This window comes from Ovis canadensis, chromosome 6, assembly GCF_042477335.2.
Source record: "Ovis canadensis isolate MfBH-ARS-UI-01 breed Bighorn chromosome 6, ARS-UI_OviCan_v2, whole genome shotgun sequence".
Taxonomy (NCBI): Eukaryota; Metazoa; Chordata; class Mammalia; order Artiodactyla; family Bovidae; genus Ovis; species Ovis canadensis.
In genome coordinates this window covers 117315615-117336655 of record NC_091250.1, presented here as the reverse complement: position 1 = coordinate 117336655, position 21041 = coordinate 117315615, and the positions used below count along the sequence as shown (strand labels likewise).

Here is a 21041-nt window from a genome sequence, read left to right as displayed (position 1 = left end):
CATACACGAGCAATGGTGGAATAACTTACCGACTATTGTAAGTGATCCACCACCCAAGCCGAAGTTACCATGTGAATCCAAGTTACAAAGTTATTTTGTTGATGATTTGTTTGTTTGCCCTTTAGAAAATTTTTAACTAGTTGAAGTACAATATTGTGGTTATTTTCAGATGTACAGCTTCATCTTCTTTTCCATTACAGATTATTACAAGATACTGAAAATAATTCCCTGTACTATATGGTAAATTCTTGTTGCTTATTGGTTTGTTTGCCTTTTTATCTATAGTTCCTCAGCCTAATAACAGGTTATTATTTTGTAATCTAGAATAAGAATTTGGACGGGGGAGCCTGGTGGGCTGCCATCTATGGGCTCGTGCAGAGTCAGACACGACTGAAGCGACTTAGCAGCAGTAGCAGCAGCAGTCCCTGTGTCTAAAGGGAGTACTTCTAACAATTAAATATAACTATTGGTACTTTTCATACATTGTCTCATTTAATCAATAAAAGTAACCTGTGAGGTAAGAATTACTATGTCTCTTTTACAGATGATAAAAAATGAGCATCAGAGAGGTTTTGTTCATTTGCCAGCTGCTAATAAATAGAGCTGGGGTTTGAACTGCTTTCAGTTTAGCTCCAAAAGCCAATTTTCTTTTCCTATTATTCTTGATTTCTTCAGAATCATGCTATGCTATTTCAGAAATCACCTTGTCCTCTCTGTATAGTATCTCCTTCCTTTTTCTTCATTAGAACAATGAAAGATCTTACCCAAAGGAGAAACCCTGCTGCCTTTCCAAATAAAGTTGATTCCTCCCTCCCTGACTTCCACAGCACTCCGAATGTATCTACTGGAGAAGGAAATGGCAACCCACTCCACATTTGACTTAACTGAATTAAAAGTCTGTGTTTACTATTAATTTTTAAAGAAAATATTACTCTTGGTGGTAAAAATTTTCAAGTATCAGGGCAGGCTCCATTAAGAGATGATGTGCCAGATGCTGTCTATGAGTCCCTTCAGATACACTCTGCACTTTTCCATCCAGACTTCTGCCCAGAGAGACTAACTTGCATGGATAATAGAACTAGGTTCCCATCCTTATAGTTGTCCCACTGGATTAGGCCAAAATAAAGAGCTAACTCAATGCAACCCCAGAGCTAAGGAGTCAGGAAGATAAATACTCTGATCTCACACTTCTATCTCACCTCCAGTCTGTCTCCTGCCATGGCTGCCTATTGGCCAAAACCAATACTGCCATCTTTTTCCAGGCTCGCTATTTGCAAATAACTACTCCATGATTGGAAGATTCCTGAGATAGACGAGAAGCAGCTAAGCATCCCTTTTTGGATAAGTTCATCATCAGCAACAGGACATGACATGGCAAGCACCAAATTACTTAAGGCTATTGACACAAAGATGATTGTCACAATTGTTCGGAAGTAGTATGCCTTCGAATAGGAGAAATTAAAAAAGTATATGACTCTCCACTTTCTGTTCCCAATAAAAGCAGGGGCATTGTGGGCAAATACAATGATTACACGTATACAAATGCATACATACACTCATATATACGCTGGCTCACACAAAGACACTTTTGCTGGTAACCTTGTATCAGGCAGGAATTCATTTGCACATAAGCTTATAATGAAGAGAAAATATATCATATTAAAATCATTCAGGGAATCAATTTCAACGAGTGTATAGAAGTGCAAGATCTTTGATAACTATGAAGATAATATTTCTTTTCATTTAATTCATCTGGACAGATGTACTTAGGTTTCATAAAGGGATTCAGGTGGGTAAAATATATTGAACATTTAAATATATGCATAATTTTAAATAAAATAAACAGATTTGTTTGGCTATCCATGTTTGAGTTGACATGGGAATTCCAAATGCTAACTTGGCCACAGCGGGGCTATTACTTTTTCTTAGAACCCGAGAACATATTAACACTAGGAATATATTAACAACTGCAGAGAAGAAATGTGGTAAAATGAAAATCCAGTTCAGAGGTTCAGAGTTCGGTCAAGACTGAATCATTACTCCACTGAAAGATGTCTGAGCAAGCAAAATCTCATGCAAATCATATTTAATTTTCATTTTGCATCTACAATTTGATTTCGATTTAGTAATCAGAAGATTTAATAATCAGTTAGTTCCTTGCATATTCAGTCTCTTTTTTCACCCATATGTACCTTCCTGCCAGGATTTTAACTTTCTCCTTCAGTCAAAATAGAAATAATAATAATATCTTTCTGATTTATCAAGAATAGCAGAAACTGGTAGGTGAGAGACTCTTCCTTGACTAGGATCCCTATTTAAATATAGAAAACATAAATTTCATATAACTCAGCCACATTTCTTTTATCCTGCCCCTCATGAAATTTTGGCAGTGAATCAGTCTATTATCATCGTCTTCCAATGATGTTGAGAACTTTACTGTCCAATATTATGCACTAAAAAATTCCAAATGCTAGCAATGATGAAACTTTGGGATCTATTGTTTAGTTATATGAAATATGGGGTCAGTATGGTGATGTTTTTTCTACAATTTTCCATAAATTTTTTCAGTTTTCTGCTTATGTTAGTTTGTACAGCAAAAATTAAAATGGTACAAAATTTAAGGAGCATCAAAGTACATAGTAATCAACATAAAACACTTAATAGAAACAAATTAGTATTTTAAAAACTCATCATGAATGAAATATCAAAATAAAGACACCATCACTATTACTGATTTTTCCTTTTGCCTTAGGTTCCAATATCAATATTATTGATCCTAGCCCAATTAGTTTGAATGTTATCAATCCCAACTATTACCTTATTTCTAAACTCCCATTTCTGCTAACCGAGCATACTCCCTGCCTTCCAGATGATAAACCCTTTATTTGACTCTGAGAAACAGCAGAGAGAGATATAATCAGCTTTGTTATAAAAATGATGGGCTTCCCAACTGGCTCAGATGGTAAAGAACCTGTCTGCAATGCAGGAGACACAGGAGACGGAGGTTCAGTTCCTGGGTCAGGAAGAACCCTGGAAAAAAGGGAGAATTCCATGGACAGAAGAGCCTGGTGGGCTACCATTCATGGGGTTGCAAAGAGTCAGACATGGCTGAGTGACTAACACTTATGTAAATGATAAGCTTTAGTATGCTGGAAAAATCTATAATATGCACCTTGTGGGCTGGTAGCAGTTACCATAATTCTGAAATGTTTGTGATAGGTTTTCACTATCTTTCTTCTGTAAGAAGACTGAAAAAGCAAGACAATTCCAGCATAGTCTCTCTTTATTGTAAACTCCTGCCTACAATACAGTTCCTGGGCTAAACAATGTCTTTGGCTTCTAGCACCGGGTTAAATACAGTTTAGCAGTAACCTTGGTGTCAAGATGAAATGAGCCGATGGCCTTATTTCAGCTCCTTCTTGGCAGATGTCCAGTGTACTAATTGGCACCCAGGTGACAGCATCATGAAACCAACCAAGGTGAACTGAATGTGTAAAGTAACCCATGGATACAATTTTAGGTCATCTACAAACTTGAAATCAGACATACGAAGTTTTATTTTTGCTTCACTAAATGTAAGGGGGAAATTGACTGCTTTCTGACAATCCTGCTAGCATTATAATTTTAAGCAGAAGATTCTTTATATGTATTTAGGATAAGGTACAATGATGAGCTTATGATCCAAGGAAGATTGATGCTCAGTGCAAACCAAAGGCAAAGGGAAGCATCTCTTCACACAGAACACATCTCAGGACTCTTCACTTACTTTCTTAATATTTTATATCAGATTTACTGTATAAAAAGCACAGAGTTGTTTAATACAGTGGAAGAAAGAACTGGAACAAAACAGGGCAGAGCAGATAAAGGAATAATAGAGAAAGGAGGTAAACAGTGTGAATACAGATATAATACCCAAGTCCATTATCTCACACACACACCATTATCACAATTTTTTTTAAAGAAACTCTAAGCAACAGATGATGTTGTCTGTAAATATAAGAGGATTTGAATAAAATTTCTTCTACTCAGTGTGCCTAGCTTAGTGACTGGCCCATGTGAAGTGAAAAGACACTGATTAACAAATCACCCTTTTTTCTCCCTTTTTCTAGAGGTAAAACTAATGATAACATTTTCCAATGTTATGGAAATGCTTCCTTTCTTAGAATTGTGACCGTATGTCTACCTCCAAACCCAAAATGTCTCTAATATTTTTCACCAATGGAAGAAAAATACAAATATAATTCAAACTTCTGAACATATTCAGTTTAGTTCAGTCACTCAGTCATGTCCGACTCTTTGCGACCCCATGAATCACAGCAAGCCAGGCCTCCCTGTCCATCACCAACTCCCGGAGTTCACTCAGACTCATGTCCATCAAGTCCGTGATGCCATCCAGCCATCTCATCCTCTGTCGTCCTGTTCTCCTCCTGCACCCAATCCCTCCCAGCATCAGAGTCTTTTCCAATGAGTCAACTCTTCCCATGAGGTGGCCAAAGTACTGGAGCTTCAGCTTTAGCATTATTCCTTCCAAAGAAATCCCAGGGTTGATCTCCTTCAGAATGGACTGGTTGTATCTCCTTGCAGTCCAAGGGACTCTCAAGAGTCTTCTCCAACACCACAGTTCAAATGCATCAATTATTCGGCGCTCAGCCTTCTTCACAATCCAACTCTCACATCCATACATGACCACAGGAAAAACCATAGCCTTGACTAGACGGACCTTTGTTGGCAAAGTAATGTCTCTGCTTTTCAGCATGTTATCTAGTTTGGTCATAACTTTTCTTCCAAGGAGTAAGCATATTTTAATTTCATGGCTGCAGTCACCATCTGCAGTGATTTTGGAGCCCCCCAAAATAAAGTCTGCCACTGTTTCCACTGTTTCCCCATCTATTTCCCATGAAGTGATGGGACCAGATGCCATGATCTTCGTTTTCTGAATGTTGAGCTTTAAGCCAACTTTTTCACTCTCCTCTTTCACTTTCATCAAGAGGCTTTTTAGTTCCTCTTCACTTTCTGCCATAAGGGTGGTGTCATCTGCATATCTAAGGTTATTGATATTTCTCCCGGCAATCTTGATTCCAGATTGTGCTTCTTCCAGCCCAGATTACAATAAATTAAAAACTCAAGTAACTAATTTTGACAAATTCTCTGTCCCCAACCTCTGACCATAATTTTAGATTCTATTCTCTAATTAAAGGCAATAATTTTTAAAATTATTCATTTTAATTAGAAGATAATTACTTTACAATATTATGATGATTTTTGCCATTCATCAACATGAATTGGCCATAAGCATACATGTGTCTCCCATCCTGAATCCTCTCTCCACCCTATCCCTCTCTGTGGTCACAGAGCACTGGCTTTGGATGCCCTGATTCACGCATCAAACTCTCATCTGGCCATCTGTTTTACATATGGCAATGTATATATTTCAATGATATTCACTCAAATCACCCCACTAAAAGCAATAAATAAGCACTTGTAATTTGTGTTTTTACCAGTCTATTTGTAAAGCCTTGTGATATGAAAAGGAGCACTCACCAACAAAGTGTTTTTGTTTCTAAACTTCAATTCAGCAGATATCTAATAATATGGTGACAAGAGCACTTTCAGTAGTTTAGCTCCACAGAACCATTATTCTATTCAGGGAACAGGCACTTAAGCCACTGAAACAAAACACTCATATGTACTTATTTGCTTTCTTCCCGATTATTTCATGCAGTCAGAAAATAAATCATACAAATGTTGACTTAAAAAAAGAGTCACAACCTAAAAGTTGAGTTATGCTTTATTTAGTGGGAATTTTTAGAACTTCAAGCCTGGGAGACACCATCTGAAATAACCCAGAGAGAACCGTTTTGAGGAGGCAGTGGGGAGGGGTTAGCTTATACTGAAGTTTGCAACAAGGAGTAGATAGTCTGAACATCAAAACATTATGATGTAAGCTGGTGCTCTGGGACAAGCCAGAGGGATGGGGTGGGGAGGGAAGTGGGTGGGTGGGTTCAGGATGGGGGGACACAGGTGTGCCCGTGGTCAATTCATGTCGCTGTATGGCAAAAATCACCACAATATCGTAAAGTAGTTATCCTCTGATTAAAATCAATTAATCAAAAAAGGATAATTGTTAATTAAGGAAACCAGATGTCTCAAATTAAGAAATTTAGTGCTTTTCTATGTATGCAAGATGCAACAATCTGATGTTCAACCAGAAATCACTGAAATCATTCCTTTCACGTGCATCTCAGCTGTCTGGGGCCAGCATCCTGAGATTTGATTTTTCACATCCTTAGTTCCTCCCTCACCGTAGGGAGTGGCAGCAGCTCACTGTGGCAGCTCACTGGCTGCCACATAGCAGGCACTATTCTTCCTGGGCTCAGAAATTCATATTTGGAGGGCCGGAATCCCTGAGGGCTGTGACATCATTGTTTATTGATATGGCAGGATATACTCCATTTCACACAAAAGTAATGTGACTCTTCAGTATTTAATTTTTAGACACCATTCAGGCAATAGAAACATTCCATTCATAGGTCTAAATGGAGGTAAAATGTTTTCAATAGCTTTGAATGTGGCACATTCTCAAATATGTTATAATCATATGGCATTAGAAAGCAGTACTGATGTAAACAACAATTTGGATCTTGTCCAATTTTATTCAGCAGCATTTCTCAAAGGACATTCTGGAGAAAATAGATTTCACAGTCTAGTTTTATACTCAATATTTTGTAAGAACCAATATGGGAAAAGGACCTGAAAAAGTATGTAGGTGTGTATATATATATTTTATAGCTGAATCACTATGCTGTACACCTAAAACTAACACAACATTGTAAATCAACTATGCCTTAGTTGATTTAAAATATAAAGTGCCATTGACAGAAAAAAAAAAAAATTATCCAGGATCAAATCCATCTGAGAAACTACAGGTTACACTAAGGTAAATAGAGTTAACTTCTGCAGGATCTCCCAGAACCTCAATATTTAAAAATGTTTTACAAAAATGCCAAGAAAAGGTGATATGCAGATGCTACCTCACATCTTGATATTTGAGGATATGGCCACAAATTTGTATTTTTAAAAAAGCTCCTAGAGTAATTTTGATGTTTTTAAAACCCTATGTTTTTGTTCGTTTGCTTTTGTTTGGTTTGGTTTTAGCTTTTCAGGAATACTTCAAACTGTCAGCAGTTTTAAGTCTTGAGGTTGTACTTCACATTACAAATAGTGGAAGTTTTCAAATATATCTCTCTATAGAGTTAACTTAGTAAAATTTTTATACGTATTGAACTATATTCTGGAAGGAGAACACCAAAATATTATGGCTATCCAGCACAAGAATCCTGAGGTGAACCAACTATAAGATTTTTAATAAGAACCAAAACTAAAAGCTCATTTTTAAGTTGTAATAGCCTAGCTTCAGTAAAATCAAACATAGTATATATATCAGTGCTTTTAGCATTGCCATAGGTCCAGCATATATCAGAAGAATTTTAGATTTTAGATGCTTTTAACCAAAGATCAAAATATTCAGTTAATTAGAAAAATTCTTTGACCTTGCTCTCCTCTCTTACATGCAATCTAGAAGTATACAAAGTTTCTCATTTAAGAAAAAGTTAAACATAGTGTTTTTGATATTTTCAATAAATTCAAAAGAGAAATATTTTTCAATGCACTCTCAGTTACATCCTCAGTTGATTATTTTTAAATCATACATGAAAATACCCTGTTTACTAGAGACAAAAAAAAACCCAACAACAACAAAAACTGAGATGTGGGACAGAACAATTAAATCTTTCACAAAGTGTGGGTCAGTTTCAACTAGAAAGTTTTATGTTTTCATCAAATTTCAAAACTCTGGTCACATCTGATTAATATTTTGTTCCAGACAGGATTGATCTGCTTTTTAAAGCAGATCTGTGACTCAAGCGAAGGGGAACATGTTACAAACAAGGGCAACCTATGATTACCAGACCATGATTACCAGACCATGGATGTTTTATTTTCTGCTCTCAGCCAACCTTAAAAACGAGTGGCCAGTTAAAAGCTGAAAGGTTATTTGAGACAGAGAACTGTGATGTTGTATCAACCTACATTGGAATGTACAAGTATAAAGACACTAGATCCCCTCAATGTGATCATTTGGAAACCAAACTTCCTGGGAAAGAAAATATCATAATCTCTAAATTAGATGGACCAGTAGGCTTCATTTGTTAACTCTGTGTGCTGCCTGGGTTAATAGAGACTTTAAAATCTTCAAGAGTCTCTACCACAATGGAAGTGTTACACATTAAATATACCCTGAAGAGTATGATGCAGTCAACATAACCCAAATGCCATATATAGTTTGGTAAACAAAGAGTATTGTTGCCTGGAGAATCCCATGGACAGAGGAGCCTGGTGGGCTACAGTCCATGGGGTTGCAAAGAGTCAGACACGACTGAAGCGACTACACAGACACACACAGAGAGATTGCCAACAGAATGAACCATCTCTTATGATCAGTAAGTCTACAATAAATATTTACTTTCTGTTTGGCAAACAAATAACTTCTTGGCTGCTAACTGAGATTCTTGAAGGAGCAGGAGTACAATAAAGTTGCTAATGCAACTACTGTATTATTTGGCTTAATTACTTTCCCATGAAAGTTTTCAAGTTACTTGCTGAGTAAATAAAACGTGCTTTTCAAGGAGGCAAACTATCACCTAGCAAACATTATTGATCCTATAATATAATGTCTTCTGCCTAGGATTCTAAAACAGCAGGTAAAAATCTGTTCACCCATCAAATGGTCTGCCGAGTCTGTTCCATCTAGTCTACTAGACGACAGGTAATCGAAATGTAAGAAAGATTTCTTACAGTTTCAAGGTTCTTTTCAGTTATTTTTTGCTCTATGATTTCCCATAATGGATTCTGACAAGAAACAAACCATTACAACTTTCTATTTCTCCTCTTTCAATATGAAGGAATGAAGTTAAATTGAAGAGAGATCTCCATAACATAAATAATTGCCTTTGATGATGGGCAACTCAGGTTGGTAAATCATTTATTTTTCTTATTTTTTCTGACATATTTCTAGAACCCAAAACAAATAAGAAAATATGACTAACCTAGAAGAAGTTAAGTAATCGGTCTTGGAAAGATTTCTTCAATCAAGAGAAGAACAAGGTGACTGCACTTCATATGTTAAAGCTGCCATGAAAGTGAGAGCTGCTCAGTTGTGTCTGATTCTTTGTGACACAATGGACTATACAGTCCATGGAATTCTCCAGGCCAGAAAACTGGAGTGTGTAGTCATTCCCTTCTTCAGGGGATCTTCCCAACTCAGGGATCGAACCAGGGTCTCTTGCATTGGAGGCGGATTCTTTACCAGCTGAGCCACCAGAGAAGCCCATAACATATTAAGATAGGTATAAATAGTAAAAGGTTAACTTTGCCTTTAAGAATGAAGGTCACTGTCGGCACTGAGAGGTCACATGGTGAGTGTAATCAAAAGGGAAAAGTCATATTTATTGTACACCAACTATATGGCTGCCACGCACTGTGTTTGGCATTTTTACACATTTTACTGTATTTAATTCTCCCAATAATTCTGCAATAAAGGTTTTATAATGTCTATTATACAGATGAGATAACTGAAGTTCAGAAACACTGAGTACCTTTTTGACATCCAAGAGTCACTTGTTACTGGGAAAAGTACTTATGTTCACTATGCTCAGCTGACACAAAATAGTCTTACCTAAAACAGTCTGACCATAAAATACCCTTGCTTGAATAACACCACCAAAATTGTCCTTAGATAATTTGATAGGAGATGACTGTTTAAGTTATCATGATTTTGTATCAACAAAACATGATGTTGCAGAAGTTTAGAATGATGTAAGAACACTCTTCTTCCTACAGGGAGCAAAATTGACTCTGTTTTCTCTAGATTAGCAACATCTTTCCTTTGAGTACGCCCCAGAAGATAAACAACATTTCTAAGGCCTGAAGGCTTAACCTTGAAAATTAAAAATGTATTCATAGGTGAAATTTTTTTTTTTTTTTTTGCCAAATGTGGTTAGAAAAAAAATAAAGGAGAAAGAAAAGAGACATGGCAGATAGAACCCTGAGGACAGTTGTATGCCATACAGAAGAGAGTGTTTTTAGAGTATTTATTCTGCAGTTTATGGATGAGGACAACTTTATATTTATATATATATAAAGAAATACCTATATAGGATGCAGAATTTTCATAAGCTTGGCATAATAAATAATATATAAGAGAGTTTCTTCACTAGCTTCCCTTGGTGTCTTGGGTAACCAATGTTCTCCATTTCCCTCTATAAAACAGATTCATTTTTCCTCACAGGACTTGAATAAGTTTTGTGGCTGGCTTCCTTCTTGTAGATCTGTCTAATTCTGCTTCCATCAGCTGGGTAAATTGTGTTTCTTGCAAGTCAGACTTGTTGCAAATGCCAGGAAAAAGTTATTCGGCCAGGAAACTTGCATAACTTGCTATAGCATTTCATAAATTTATTTGACCTAAAAACATTTACTTCATTCCAATACTTATAGAAAAATGGTTTGATGTAGTGTTTCATAAATATTACTGTGTAGTATATGTAACATGAAGCGATCAAACATGGAGGCAAAAAACAAAGAGAGGTGGTCCTATGAAAATGAGTTTAAGGATTTGTTGTATAAGACTGACATAAAGTCATTATTAAGTTAGATGTGATGGACGTGAGTCTGAGTGAACTCCGGAAGTTGGTGATGGATAGGGAGGCCTGGCGTGCTGCGATTCATGGGGTCGCAAAGAGTCGGACACGACTGAGCAACTGAACTGAACTGAACTGAGCAAGACCAAAGTAATAATTGGTTTTTTCTTAAAAAAAAAAATCACACCTCAATATATTGACCTGACTTTAAAAACAAATCATAGAAATCTAGGAAGATTCTGAGCTTATATTACTTTGTAAAGAAACTGAATATGAAAATGGCAAGTGCTAAATTTTGCAAGTGATAAAAAGACAAGAAGAAAACTAGTCATTATGTTCCTATTCAAAGAGCCCAGTCTCACATCAAAATTGGGAACTGCATATAAACTTAAATGTTTTGAATTGATACGAAATCGTGTATGTCCTGTTTCACAGTTCCCTACTTTAGCCAACATTTTCAGTGGATTAATTAACTGAACATCTCCTACTCCAAACATAGTGGTAAAGAGAGTTTCAACTGTATGGCCATGATACTCTACAAATTTATCTTACAGATACCCTCTCTTCTTTCTAAAGGAAGCTGTCCTTTTCTCCTATTGCAAGAGAAAATCAGCAGTGTAGAGTTCAAGCATGAGTGGAATTTGGAAGACTGATTTTGTTCAATGGAAAGCCATCAGGTCTGGAAGCCCGGGCTCAGCATTTCTGGGACCCCAGCAGAATCTCGTGACCCTGTGGTGCCAGGATCACTCTTTCTTCTGTATGAAGAAAGTTTTGGTATTAAAAGTGATCTGCAGGATAAGACAACTTTAAATTCCTCATATTACTTAGCTTTGCATATAAATGAATATTAATTGTATTTGCTGCATACTCTATTCCTTCTCAGACTCAGTCAAAATGATTAGCCCATCTATCCTGAACAGTTAAGAGAAGAAAATATGCTGATGGAAAGGAAGGATGCATCTGATATTGTGTGTGTTAGTCACTCAGTCATGTCCAACTCTTTGTGACCCCATGGCCTACTTTAGCCCACCAGGCTCCTCTGTCCATGGAATTCTCTAGGCAAGAATACTGGAGTGGGTTGCCATTTCCTCCTCCAGGGATCTTCCTGACCCAGGGATCGAATCGGGTCTCCTGCATTGCAGGTAGATTCTTTACTGTCTGATTCTTTCCCACCAGGGAAGCCCCATGTGATATTGAAAGTGAAGTCGCTCAGTCATGTCCAACTCTTTGCGACCCCATGGACTGTAGCCTACCAGGCTTCTCAGTCCATGGGATTTTCCAGGCAAGAGTACTGGAGTGGGTTACCATTCCCTTCTCCAGGGGATCTTCCCTACCCAGGGATTGAACCCGGGTCTCCTGCATTGTAGGCAGACACTTTACCCTCTAAGCCACCAGGGAAGCCCTCATGTGATATTGAGAACATGTAAATATATAGATTAGCAGGTGGACATTGTCAAACAGTCTAGAAACAGCTAGACTATGTTTTTTTGTTCAATAATTTCTATGTTTGCTCCAATTTTGCTTTGCACCATGGCTGGAAGCATAAGCACTTTAAAGCACACATTCTTTTTGTTCTTCTGGTTTCTTTATCATGTTAGCCCATTTTAATGTTGCAGAACTTAGTAGACATTGCTCCATTGATAATTTTATAATCTTCATTATTCTGTGAATATCTTTCTCATGTAAGGCTTGTCACATTTTAAAAATATTATCTTAATGGATACGGACTACTTTAAATAGTATTATATATTACCGATGGCGATCTGAAGTTCAAAGGTGTTTTGGAATTTTGAAGAGTATTGAAATTAGACTTAATTTACTGTTTGGTTTAAATTTAATTTTTCCTGGAAGCTGACCAGATGATATCTCAAAGTAGATTTTGTTTCCAGAACTTAAATTATTTTCCCCACACAATCTCAGCCTTATGTCTTTATCACTGGCTACTATCTTGCTACCTTTTCACCTTTAAAGAATAATTTCTCCATCTTCCTTTTCCTTGTTGATTCTACCTCTGCATAATGGAAGTCGTCATACAAAAAGTAAAGAAAAGAAACAGTGACCTCTGAAAGTGTGCAGATGAAGTGAAGATAGGAACTGAAAGGTCCTCCTGAACAGTGCCTGTAACACGGCCAATCCAATTACTGATTAACTGACCTTGTCCCCAGAGCAAAGGAGGTACAATGTTATTTTAGTTACCAATATAGTCTTGTTCTTTTCTTATTTACATTCTATAAGTAAATTTCAAGCAATCTATGTAGTAGAGAAATTCTTATTCCCTCTAAAGATTTTTTTTTCTTCACAAAACAGAGAAAAGAGTAGTTTTAACTTTAGACATTTTACTAACAAGCTGCTGCTTTAAGAATTTCCAGAAAAGTTATCTGATTATATTTTTTAATACAGGATCCATCAGTTTTTCTTTAAGCCACTAAAAATCTTAGACACATATTAAATCCCAGTAAGACTGATTTGATTAACTCTTTTACATCTTGCTAGCTGTTTGTATTTTCTTAAGAAATGTGGTGAACCACTGAGATCCTAATTCTGCCAGTTGATCAACTATCCTGGCTTGATTTTTTTGAAAATGCATCAGTCTTTATTCATGTTCACATCCTGATAATTTTCTTTGTAAATGCACTTTTTAATATTACATGTATCCTAGACTAAACTACTCAGAAAGGACATCTCATGAACTCTAGCCTGAGGCAGTCATCTTGTTCTATAATCAATGAACAGGGTGTGACCATGTGAGTACAAATGCATACCTAAGAGGGTATATGCACCCACGTTTAGGCACGAAGCTGATAGTGCTCTGTGCAAAGTGTCTTGGAATACAATACTATTGGTAATTCAAGAAAATCATGTTGAAGTTTTATCGAGAGTTCTGGACCCAGCATTCATGTAGTCATGTGCCACTTGCTGAAACTCCTTGGGCCCATTTTCTTCATGTGTAAGATGGAGATGACATTTTTCTATTGATAGTTCTTCAAACAAGAGTATAATCATTGGCCTCAGAAGAAGAACAATAGTTTTTAAAAAGGCATTTCAAGAAAGATAGTAACAGTTTAATATTTTGAGGCTCAATTTCATTTAGAGATCTTTCCTAAAACCAAAATGAACAAACCAAACCAAATCCCAATCCCTCCCATGAAAAAGTTCCCCTAAAGGACAAACAAAACATCTAACCAAAAAATATGAGCAGTAAATTGCTATATAGGAAACATTTCTTATGCCTCGTCCATCTGAACCCCTGAGTCAACTAAGAGTGGATACACGTGTGTGCACGTGTGCATGCACGCACACACACACACACACACACACACACACAATGTTATCTTCCCCCACTGCTGAGCGTTTCTTTTCCTTCCTCACTTGTCTTGCTCTTCCTCTCAATTTAACCACACTTCAAGTTGAAAAAAGAAAAGAAGAAAACTGGAAAACCATAGGAAGAAGAGTAGATGATGAGAAAGTATCATAAAGAATGAAAAAGATAAATGAGAAAGAAAAAATATATGAATGGATGGAGAGGAAAGTAAAGGAATAAGAAAAGCAGTAAGATGAGAGTTATGGGGAGAGAAAAGTGGGAAACTGTTGGTTTCATGTTAATACTGGTGATAACATTAATTTGTGTATCCGGACCCCAAAATGCAGGGCTTCCAGCAGCCTGGCCCAGGTCACAAATCAGAATGAACTCAGCATGCACTTACGGAAATGCCTCACTGTCATAGAAATCTAACACCAATCACAACCCTCCAAATCAGCTTACTCTAGAAAATGGGACCTGCCAGCCTTATAAGGAAACCCTTGACCTCCTAGCTAATCGTGTCCTGCTCCAGCATGACAGTTTCTCCAGCTCCTAAAACAGGTTCCTGCCATGACCCTCAGGAATACTGTTCCACCATTGTGAGGCGCTATGCTCTCCCAATCCATGGGTTGATTCCCCTCGCATAAAGAACATCAGACTCATTACTAAATTGCTGTAGCTTTGTCATTTGCCATTGGTTAATCACCCTTTTGAGTCCCTGTGAAATTTTTCTCTCCATATCTTTAGATGTCTGCGTGTGTGCTAAGTCACTGCAGTCGTGTCCGACTCTTTGTGATTCCATGGACTGTAGCCCGTCAGGCTCCTCCACTCCAGGCAAGAATACTGGAGTGGGTTGCCATGCTCTCCTCCAGGGGAGCTTCCTGACCCAGGGATCTCTTATGTCTCCTGCATTAGCAGGTGGGTTCTTTACCTAAATTACCGTGTTTGTTGCCATAAAGTCAGTTACTTCTTTTTTTAATATTAGAAATAAGAACAATAATCCATCATTCCTTAACACTAGAGTTTAAACAGATAACTGAACCTAATAATATCTTGGGGTCACATTTACCACTATGATCAATGTTAGTGAAGAAAAGCTGGTGTATGCATTCCTTAAATAACGCATATAACGCACAACTAAATAAGAAAAAAAATCTGATCACATGCAGTATTTAGAGTGGTTTCCCTCACACATGTCTTTTGAATGAATATTGATTTGAAGTGGGTGGTGCTTCTGCCTGAAAATTGATCTGTGTTCACACTAGCATTCAAACTGAGAGTATGGTGGAACAGGGACTGATTTGGCGTGTGACTCTGCATCCTTCCAAGAAAGAACTCAACCTGTGGGAAAAAAAGATTGAGACATCCATGTGTCCCGCAGGAGTGGATAACTGCTAAAGAGGAGAAACGATCAGGTGATACAGCACCCGTTTCCTTTTAATCATATCTTCCTCAGTTTGGTTCATATAGTACATCTAAGGCAGAGGGTTTGAATAAAGTGTATAAGAGATGTTAAAACCAAACTGCATGAAAGGTTTTGAGAGTTCAAAGTGCATCCTGAGCTCATGGGGAACAAAGTCTTCACTCTAACATTGGGGCGTGATAGGTCCTGCAAAGGATATTACGTCTTGAGCAGTGCTGCCGACAATTCTGTATTTCAATAGAGAAATGAGAAAGAACATTGCAATTAAGTGACATTCAAAAGAGATACCCAGAGCGGAAGCAGACAATTGCAACACTGGGATCTGGAAGGATGGTTGAGACAGCAAACATGCAACCCTGTCAGGGCCTCTGAGCATCAGGAGAAGACAGAGAAAGTGAAGGGGCAAAAGGTACTGGGATAAAGGAACTTAATCTCTATGACCCTCAAACAAGCAAAGAAACACACTGCTTGCTCTGGAAGTGAAACTTTAAGAAGAGGAATCTGGTACCCACTTCTAAACACATTCTAGATATGAGCCACTTCTACACAGAAATTCTATAACAACATTATTGGGGAAACTTCAGGAGGTGAGAATTTCTGGCATGAGGTTGCAGAAGGTGCTTGTCCTTAGTCACTCAGCTGTGTCCAACTTTTTGTGACCCCTTGGACAGTAGCCTGCCAGGCTTCTCTGTCCATGGGATTTCCCAGGCAAGAATACTGGAGTGGGTTGCCATTTTCTTCTCCAGGGGAATCTTCCCAACCCAGGGATCGAACCTACATCTCCTGCCTGGCAGGTGGCTCCCCTGAGCCACCTGGGAAGCCCAATGTTAACAAAATAAATTACAGAAAATATTCCTGTTATATTTCTACCACTTCATTAATACAGATAAATTTGGTTTAAATATCATATCAAATATTTTATTTATTTAGCTACACCTGATATCAAGAGGCACATACTTCCTTAGGAGTGGGAGCTCTTTTGTTCCTGCATTTTTGTTTCAATAAGGTAATTATTCTTATGAATTTAGTCACAGAAGCCATTAATGTTACATTGAAGTACACTCTACTGTGGAATTAAGGTAATCGATCACTATAGACTGTGAGATCTATATACAACCATTGGAAGAGAGAAATGGCCTATAAATCTTTTAGAAAGGTTGTGGGAACCAGTATTAAATTTTCATATTATCAGGCAGGTAGGCTAGAAAGACTATCAAAATACAAAGAAATAAGAACGATCTAGCACTTAGCTTTTGAAAGTTATTTTGTTGATCATTTACCTCCCATAAGTCTGTCAAGCAACATTTCCATATAATACTCTTCATTCGTACGTTACACCGTTTGTGTTTATTTATTTATTTATTTCAAAATAAGAACTCCATATTTATTATATATTTATATTATTATTTTCTTTTTTTAAAATTTTTTAAATTTTAAAATCTTTAATTCTTACATGCGTTCCCAAACGTGAACCCCCCTCCCACCTCCCTCCCCACAACATCTCTCTGGGTCATCCCCATGCACCAGCCCCAAGCATGCTGCACCCTGCGTCAGACATAGACTGGCGATTCAATTCTTACATGATAGTATACATGTTAGAATGCCATTCTCCCAAATCATCCCACCCTCTCCCTCTCCCTCTGAGTCCAAAAGTCCGTTATACACATCTGTGTCTTTTTTCCTGTCTTGCGTACAGGGTTGTCATTGCCATCTTCAATGCTGACTTCAAAGATGGCACACACCGAAGTCAGACTGGATACATTTTAAGGAATTAGGATTTAGAAATATGAATTATGTCATAAAACATTGATGCAGAACATACCACATCAGTAGTTACAAAAAATAAAAACCAAAAAGAAAAAATCTCCCCTGCAAAGAGTTTTCTCAGGAAAACAAATACAAAATGGAAAATCCAGATGCTCAGAGAGCATGGGATGGATTCCATGGTTACTTATATGTGATTCTTCATGAGTGTTTTGTTGCCTGGAGCTCAGGGGAATTTAGGGATGACTGCCTTTAACGTGAGAAACTGGTCATAGTCCAGAAAAATTTCCACAGGCTTCGACAGTTCTGGTTCTAAACTCACTAGTGTAACCTTCTCCCTGGCAAACCACAGAAGTTGGCAACAATAAATAAGTAAATTATGTCCTTCATTTTCATCCCTTTACCAATTCTCTGTTTTGTCTCCTGCCTGTTAAATATTTTCAAGAATAATGTGGGGTTTGGTCACCTACTGTCATTAAAGTCCTAAGTGATTCAACTTGGCCTAGAGTTGACAGAAGAAGATGAGCAAAATTTCCACCATCAGTCATGTTTCATGCTGAATGCTGTGGATGTGAAACACAGCAGGACCTAGGGTCCTTGCCCTCCGTCTCCTCAGTCTGCCTTTTGTCTGTGGAAAAACTTTGGCCAAGAAATAAGTTTAATCCGAGAAGTGAGAAAATGCAGAAACAAAGAAAAACAGACCAACAAGACTGAATAATAATAGTTTAGTCATTAAGCATAGTTGAGGACCTTCAGCTTCTCTCCAAGGGCTATAGATAGTATCCTGCCGCATTTCCTTTCGGCTGTTTTATAGATACCAACACCCCCGCCAGGTGGGAGAAGTTAACTACACCATGATCAGACTAGTCCTAACATAAGCTGCCACAATTCTGAGAGCTGATCTCAGAGAAATGGGAACAAACTGACCCTGGAACTGAAGATCAGCTGTACTTAAAACAATCAAGATGATGCTGGTCAGACCATCATGTGACCAATTTCACCGCATGACTATCAGAACTGACTGCGCTGTTTCTACACTTAGCCCCCTCCTTCCATCTATAAAAGCTCATGCTCACTGATTGTCAGTGTGTGTGTGTGTCGGGGGTGGGGGTTGACTTTTGGTCAGGAGTCCACTCTCCCTATCTCCCCAGGGTTGCTGGCCTTGGAAATAAACTTTCCATCAATGTTGCCTCTACTGGCTTCAGAGAGCTAAGCAGGAAGACCCCTACTTTCAGTAACAGACAAGCCTGTTGTATCTTCAAAAACCAAGAGAAGAATGTTATTCATAGAGGAGGAGAAGAGGAGAGAGTAGACAACCTACACTTTCCCTGGAACTGCTTTCTTTTTCTTTTTTTTTTTTTCAGTTGTGTCTCCTCCTCCTCTCCTGTCAGATAACTTTCATTATCTTCCCTATAAAAAGTGACCTGCTGGTGTGAGGCTTTTCTTGAGGAATCTCATTTGCTTCTGCCAGCTTGGTTATTAACACTGGGGTGATGGTTCCTAATTTTACTTCTCCATCTCTTAAGTAGATGAGAAATGTACTCTACTGAATGCAAACATAAAGTATCCCCAAATAAGAATCTGTAGAAGGAAATGGCAATCCACTCCAGTATTCTTGCCTGGAAAATCCCATGGACAGAGAAGCCTGGAGGGCTATAGTCCATGACATCGCAAGAGTTGGACACAACTTAGCGACTAAACCACCACCAAATAAGAGTCATCCATTTCACCCCCAAATCTGCATTTTCTCTTGCCTTTCTTATCTTATTTGGAAGTTACTTTAGTCCTATTGCAGAATGCTTCAATCTCCCCACTGATGTTCCAGACTTTTATCAGTCACTGAGCCCTGTTAATATTGTTGCTCAGTTGCTATGTCCAACTCTTTGTGACCCCACGGACTGTAGCCTGCCAGGCTCCTCTGTCCATGGGATTTCCCAGGCAAGAATACTGGAGGGGGTGCTCATTTCCTTCTCCAGGGGATCTTCCCGATCCAGGGATGGAACCCGCCTCCCCTGCATTGGCAGGTCGATTCTTTATCACTGAGTCACCAGGGAAGCCCTGAGCCTCGTCAATATTATGTCCAAAGTCATTTCACCTCTCCAGTTCACAGTTCTCATCAAAGCAACACCTGTTTCCCTAGCTCAGGCTGTCATCCTCTCTCACCTAGATCACTACACTGTCTCCTCACCACGTCCCATCTCTGATATCTCCCATTAGCAATTCCACTGTGACACTGACCGTCTGCAATCTTTAGGACAGACATTTGCTAACTGTGTACTTACTGATGCTTGCCAACTCTGTAAAGTTCCTGTCCTAATGGATTTTGTGTGCTGCGGTGATAGATTTCATTTGATGATTCTTCAGATTAAAAATCCATCATTAGGTAATAAGGTCTCCAGTGTTAGAGGTACACAAAGCTCTTAACACTCTGACTTTAGGGAACTCGACTCAGTGCTCTGTGGTCACTAAATGGGAAGGAAGTCGAAAAAAGAGCGGATATAGGTATATGAATAACTAATTCACTTTGCTGCACCATAGGAACTAACACAACACTGTAAAACAACTATGCTCCAATAAAAATGAAAGAAAAAAAATCCAATCTGACTTCAGAAATAGTTCTAGTCCTCTTTTCAATCACAACTTCACTCTTTTCACCCTGTTTTCTTTTTTAAATTCTAGCTGCTATTACCGAATATGTTTTTATTAATGTATTTCCTCCTGACTCATTTATTTGCAAAATTTCTATTAGAGCTTTAAGACCCTCGCTAGAAAATTTCACTTTCAGTGAAGTTACCCTTGTCGTCCTAACCAGATTTCATTGATGCTTCTTTCATGTCTATGTTTGTTCATGCTTCTATCACTGATCATATTCACAGAATATTATAATTCATTGCTTGCACCTGTATGCCTCCCTCTAGGCTGTAAGTCCTTTCATTGCAAAAATGATGTAGTCATCTTTGAATCTTGAGTCCCTATCAAAGCAAAATTTCTACCATGATAAGAACATGGTAAGGATGTGTTTAAGGACCAAAACCAGAAACAAAACAGGAAAATAAAGGGAAGAGGGAAAGAAAGAGAAGAGTGAGCAGAAAGTTGGGGCATGCTCTGCGATGCCCTAGAGGAACGGAATGAGGAAGGAGGCGGAAGGCTCAATAGGGAAGGGATATATATATATATATATATATATATATATATCTGATTCACATTGTTGTACGGCAGAAAACAATGCAACATTGTACAGCAATTTCCCACCAATTAAAAGAGAGAAAAAGACCAAAATAAGAAAATTGGTAATTTATTGTATTTCCAAGTTTTATAGATTTCCAAATAATTAAAAAAAAAAAACAAGAATACAACATATGACAGAGTAGGGGAAAATGAATTTAGTTCCAACTAATCTTAAATGTTAGTTTCATCTAATTAAAAAAAAAAAAGCCAAAGTTTAAAAAGCTACAACAAAAAAAAGAAAGTTGGGGGAAGGGAAATTTTCAGGTTAAAAGTATGGGTAGTAAAATGGTTAAGGACCTTTATTTTACACTCAGTAAATGCTAAGGATTAGGTGTCATTGTTAACTGACAGCTAAGAGGAAAGACACTGATTGTCCCCAGCAGACCTTTCATCATTCTAATGATTCATTTGCTTCAGTTGGCTCTTCATAACAGAGAAGCTTTTCTTTCCTGCAACCCTGACAGCATGCTGGGGAAGAAACTATATATACATCATTCACAAGAAAATGAAAACTATAACCCTCTTTTCAGCTCGTGGATTTAGGAAATAAAAAAGAAGAAGAAGAAAGAAGAGGCAATAAAAAATGAATGAAATGGCAATAAAAGTCTTGGAGGGTCAAGACAAGATTCTG

The 21041-nt window shown here is 37.8% G+C and overlaps 1 protein-coding gene and 1 non-coding gene across 6 annotated transcripts in view; both read right to left on the bottom strand.

Annotated features, from left to right (window-relative positions):
- The window catches only part of ARHGAP24 (Rho GTPase activating protein 24), a 574044-nt gene that overhangs the window by 86470 nt on the left and 466533 nt on the right, over nucleotides 1-21041 (bottom strand). The gene's annotated exons all lie outside the window — the stretch shown is intronic.
- Nucleotides 12021-12092, bottom strand: TRNAC-ACA (transfer RNA cysteine (anticodon ACA)). The gene has a single exon. It is a non-coding gene; the product is annotated as a tRNA-Cys (tRNA).